At 33.8% G+C, this 6,011-nt stretch overlaps 1 long non-coding RNA gene across 1 annotated transcript; it reads right to left on the bottom strand.

Annotated features, from left to right (window-relative positions):
- Positions 1-2,969: 2,969 nt before the first annotated feature.
- Positions 2,970-5,717, bottom strand: LOC102602344 (uncharacterized). Its single transcript, XR_366989.2, has 3 exons — positions 5,388-5,717; positions 3,539-3,728; positions 2,970-3,143 (listed from the first exon to the last, which is right to left on the bottom strand). It is a non-coding gene; the product is annotated as an uncharacterized lncRNA (long non-coding RNA).
- Positions 5,718-6,011: the final 294 nt, after the last annotated feature.

The following is a 6,011-nucleotide window of genomic DNA, read 5'->3' as shown; positions in this document are numbered from 1 at the left end:
ACCCCAATTCGCCTAGAATCGAATGGTTTCTTTTCCAATCACTTAGATTCAAATACTCAACTTATGTACATGATAATCTACTCCAAAACACCCTCAAATCACTAACTTTTATCTCAAGAACTCATCAAACTCATCCTAATTCAAGAACGGAACAATACTTTCAAGAAACAAATCAAGAACTCAAATTCTTCAACTTCAAGAACGAAATTTCACTGAAAATAACATGATTGGCGTGTGGGCGAACAAACACAACACTATGGAAGCCTACATACCTCAAAGAACTAGGTTCTTGGCAAAATCTTGAATTTCTTGAACGAACGCTTGAAACTTTGAACTTTTTCTCCTCTTGAATCTTCTCTCTAAAACCCTAAATGTTTTTGGGGATGAATGAAACTGATTCTAATCAATTTAGACCCTTAATTGGGTGAAATTTACGTTTAGAATAAGTGGGGGTAAGGAAAAGACTTAAATACCCCTCCTATTTTCGGGTTCCTTTCCTTAAATGGACAGCCTGAATCAAAAGAGCATATCTCCCTCATATAAACTCAAAAATTAGCAAACTCGGTGGCGTTGGAAAGAGCACTTAGAGATATTTCATTTGATATCTTGTGGGTCTCCCAACTCATCATGTACTGAAAGTTATGGTCATTTGAAGTTGACCCAAAACTTAAAAGAACTAAGGAATGACTTGAATGAATTCTCTTTAGTTCTTTTTGGAACTCAAGGTGCTATATCTAGTGACCTTAACACTTAAGAAAAATTTAAATTCCTTGGTAAAAGCTTACTAACTACGAAGGATTGTTCAAGTCTTAGCTCAAAAAAATTCTGGGGTGTTACAAGTGTGGTTCACAAACCAACTAGAGTTAGTAATCACACCAGGCGTAGTATTCGAGCCAACCATTTGTATTCCTGTACCGGCATGATACCTGATCCAACCAACAATCACATTCACAATGAACAACAACACTTGAAACCACAAGTAATAATAATAGGTACATTGCATGAGATTATCAACATGATGACAGTTCATATTCTTCCCTATGTTTTCTCCAATATGCATTGCACAACAATAATGTAAGCAGTAGACATGCATACATGCATAAATTAGAAAACATACAACTATTACCTACCTCAAATCAAGCCTTTTGGAAACTCTAAAGAACCCAAGGTTTCCCCTTGTTCAATACCTTCACTTTTTCTTAGTCTAAAATAATAAACACATAGAACAACAATAAAAAATGGCCCAACAATACCCATATTATAACCAAATCCTAACTCCATGCCAATTCATGATCTATCTATCAAACCTGGGGTTTTTCCACCATTAAATCAAGTCGAAACCCTCCCCAAAAGTAGGGATGGGCATTTGGTAATTTGATTCGATTTCATTTTTTTTCCGGTTTTTTTGGTTTTCGGTTCTTGTAATAGGTGTACCGAACACCGAACCGAAATAATTCGGTTCGGTTCGGTTCGGTTTTTATTAGTTTGATTTTTTGCTATGGCTTGCTTAGTGGGCTTTTAAAAAAAATTTACCTTTTTTTCAGCTGCTAAATTACACTTCTCATCGGTTGCTGCTGAAGTGTTGGAGTTGCTGGTCGGTTGCTTCTGTTGCTGGAGTGCTGGTCGGCCTGCTGCTTTTGTTGCTTGTGGTCGCAGCGATCGTGGCGGTCGGCTTCTGGCCTGCTGATTGGCGCCGGAAAGTGAGAAAATGGGAAAGTGTCGTGGGACTGGGAAGGTGCGGCGCAACAGTGAAAAATTTAAAATTTGAGAGAAAATCGATGAGAAGTCTTAACCTAATTAAATTTTGCCTGTAATATTTATTATTTAAAATTAATAATTCATATAATATTAATTTAATAATATATTTTGGTTAAACTGAAATACCAAAAAATACAAAATCAAATACCAAAAACCGAATCGAAATACCGAAAATACGAAAATATGAAATACCGAAATCGAAATACAAAATCTTTTTGGTTCGGTTCGATATTTTGATTTTTCGGTATTTATGCCCAGCCCTACCAAGAGTAATACACTAGATTTTAAGGCTTACGAATTAATTTACAAGATGGGGGACTAATAGACTTACCTTTACCAACAAATTTGGTGGAAAATCAAGTAGGAACTGCCTAATTCTCCACTCTCAGTCCTATGATCAATGATGAGAAAATATGAGGTTTTGAGACTTTTTCTGCATAAGATCTCGACTTACCCCGCTATAGCGACTGTCTGCCCGTTGTACCATCTACGCATGCCCTCTATAGTGCTTGCCGCCCACGGAAATTCCTAAACTATCCCCTTAACATCCTAAACTATCCCTTCATGTCGAGACCGATTGCATATGTTCTACTCACCCAAATTTGATTTCGTAAAGTCCTACAGGCTCTTTAATGTCTTGGCAACTAGAAAATATAAACAAAGCCTAGACATTTCACCCCACACATTCACCGTGGCAAGTACTTCCATAACTAAATGTTTCTTGTGACGACTCTAATATGTCGCCACTAAAATGACCTTTTGTGGCGATCTAGCTCGCCACTAAAAGTAACCAGGTATGCCACAAAAAAGCTTCCACAAAATACATGTTTTGTAAGTCGCCACTGAAGTTAGACTTTTAGTGGCTATTATAGTCGCTACAAAAGGTCTTATACTATTAGTTGCAACTCTCATCGCCACTAAAGAAAGGATTTCAGTAGTGACTTATGTTGCCACAAATGTTTAATACTTTCAATGGCAACTCTAATCGCCACTAAATCTTGAGATTTGGTGGCAACGTATTATCGCCACAAATACTAATTCTATTTGTCACTAATTTTGTCGCCACAAACCCTATATTTACAACTGCAATAGTCAATTCTAATGAATTTCCTCTAAAATCAATATATACTCGTATATTTTGTCAATTAGCTATTAATATATTATCATCATTCATTCTAATTGAAGAAACACACAAAATAATCCTTAAACTGGATATAACAAGTACTTCTATTACTAAAAAAATCAACAAAATATATAATTCACAATAATTCATTGTTCAATGTCATTTATGCATATACACAAATGAAAAAGAAAATTAACTACTAAGTGTCTTCAAGCTCCCCTCCTTTGTCGATGGCTTTTGAGATAATGCAAGAACCTTGCCCCTATTAGAAAAATACACAAGATCACTTTTATTATTAACATAATCATAATGTTAATAGAAAAGAGATGGTTATAAAAGAGCGATAATAGAAAAAGGGCAGTTATAAAGTTATTAGAAAAAGACAGTGCACAAGCTGACATCACCAAACTTGCTGGTGGTACAATAAATTCAACACCGAGTTCATCAAATGCATTCTATTTATCAGTTGTTTTTCAATTCCTTCACAAAATTGAAGAACACAAGCTAGTTTGATGCAAGAAGAGAAACAATGAAGAAGTGCATCTGGGGGAGTATGTTGAATAGCTCAAGATTTATTACATAGAACTAACAATTGGCGACTTGTGCTTAAGAGTTGCAGTTATAACAAAAGGTCGAAATAGATACCAATGCATTTACCTGTTGAATTCTCGACATTATAGAATCCACCACTTTTAATCTCTTTGTCCACTTTTAATATCATTTGTTCTTGGAGCGTTCTATCTATCTCTATAGAAATTTGTCCTTGTTCTTCTGACAACTTCCAATCCTTCTTAATTTTCATCTCAGCTTCCGAAGTAATTCATTGAATCAACACAGTAGCAAACAACTTCATAGAAACAAAATAATGAATAAATATGATAAAATTGCAGAAGCACAAAAATTGAAATTGAGAAGCATCTGACTTGAAGAGCTGATTGTTTAGCCGAGTTAAAAAGAAGCTAAAGTCATCACAAACATATCGTTAAAATTGAATCTATGACCAGTTGCTCAAACTAAATTATCAAAAAATCAAAATATAGTTAATTGTGGTAAATGTTTTTTGTCACTCCATATCATTGTTTTTTTCTAGTGACATCTCCATCATCATCAGGTAACTCTTCTTTGATTTTTTCAACTTTGGATACGTCCATAACTTAATCTTCATAGATATTAATCATATCCAAAATCGAATGCAGAAGCACGTTTAAAGTGAAACTTTTAGCTAAAGCAACTGAAGGAAAATATTGTGCTGAGCAGCACCAAATAGTTAGATTTGGCATAACGAGTTAAGGACAAGAGTGGGCGGGCAGGAGGCAAGGGTCTCGCAGAAACAAAAGCTAACACTAACTTTCTAATACTAATATGTTGAAAAGTGTTACTGAAGCATAAATACAATAAAAAAAACTGACATCATACAAACTTCAAATTTCCAAAGTCACAACAATCAAAAGTGAGCCCAATATAACCTTGAACCATATTTTAAGACTAAGCATAGAAAACAAATAAGTCTTCCATTTGACTGAATTAATAAATCACCAAGTCAACTAACTTATACTTCTTTTGTACTTCTTATTTTCCATAAAGGACCAAAGGAAGACTACATTTTCTTTCCTAAGAAATTACTTTACTACAACATATAGTTATCTTCCTTCCTATCTATAAATGTATGATATAACTTGTATGATCATACTATGAAGCATTCACCATGATATTTCTTAACATTACATTACTTTTGTTGTTTTGCAAGCATCTAGATAATTTCAAGAGAGATCTTTCCTAGTAATATCTAGTTTTTACATAGTATTTAGTTATGTAAATTCAGAAACTTGTACTTGTATTAAATTTAAGTTTTGATAAAAGAAATATTATTACATCAAATCCTTGGAGATAGATTTTAGATGAGCCATATATTTTTGCAGCTAGTATCAAATTTCAACAACTTTAAATTGTTGAATCAGTGGCTTTCTCCTAAATGTTCAAGTTAATTTTAAAACTCTCATACAAGATTAAAAACAAGAATGAAGTAAAACACATTCAAGTGGTTCTGAACACACAAACTAGACTAGCAACAATGTTAATCACATACCGATAAATTAACTGATCAGTGATTATTATTTTTCTTAAGGTTTTCAGTTCATATTAGCCATTTTAGATGCTGATTTTATTTATCAAATAAAAATGAAAAAATTATAGACGTACAACAAAAAATTAATTAAGCGGGCAAGAACATTTATTCATTCACACATTCATTTAAAGACCTAGAATGGAAAGTAAGTAAATGGGAGGTTATTGACCTTCTCCGAGACAACGAATCGGTGAATCTCGAGTCTTCACCATTGAAAAGCTTGTTTAACAGAGCCGATGTAAGCTCTTTTTACATTAGAAAAACTAAATATTAGCTCCCCAATAAAGCTAAAGAGTTTCAAACTATGAGAATCAAAATAAGTGGGAAATCTTCCGAGTGATTTTGAGAGGATATAATTAAAAAACAAGGGCGAAAACTCACTTTTTCATAGCTATTTGGAGCCATTGGGGGGCTGTTGAATGTTGAATTCATCCATGGACCTTAGAAAAATCTTTTATCTGTTGAGTTAGAAGGAGAAATCATTAGTGTCGTTGTGTTCCTTCTTGAGGTCTATTCGCTATTTGTAACTGTGAGAAGCTTCAAAGAGGCGTGAGAGGGTGGAGGAGACAACTACGGCGATAGCAGAGGTCGTGCCGGTCTTTTCCCGACGTCCTAGAGGCGGCGCTTATGTGGTTCAGAATTTGATTGAATGAAAATGGGGAAGGGATTGCGGTCTTTAGTTGGGTTATTTGGGCCAGGTCAGGGTTTTTGGTTCAAGAATTGATACTGAAAATCGATGTTTAATTAACCTGCTTAATAGATTTTTCTCATTCTATTTCGTACTCGAATTAAACAAATAAATAATGGTTCCTTGTCTTAGTTATTTTTCCAAACGTGTTCATATATAAATTAAAATCTCTAAGTAATTTAAGGTACATATTTTAATTTAAGGAAAACACGGATTTATTATAATATTTTATTATATAGAAAATTTTCATTTTTATTTTAGTTTGTTTATTTAGTCATCCACTTTAAAATTATCCTTAAATTAGAAAAATAAAGCAT

The sequence above is a fragment of the Solanum tuberosum genome, unplaced genomic scaffold (assembly GCF_000226075.1).
Source record: "Solanum tuberosum cultivar DM 1-3 516 R44 unplaced genomic scaffold, SolTub_3.0 scf00045, whole genome shotgun sequence".
Classification (NCBI taxonomy): Eukaryota; Viridiplantae; Streptophyta; class Magnoliopsida; order Solanales; family Solanaceae; genus Solanum; species Solanum tuberosum.
Note: the sequence above shows the minus strand (reverse complement) of the source record. Positions and strands in the feature narration are given on the sequence as shown.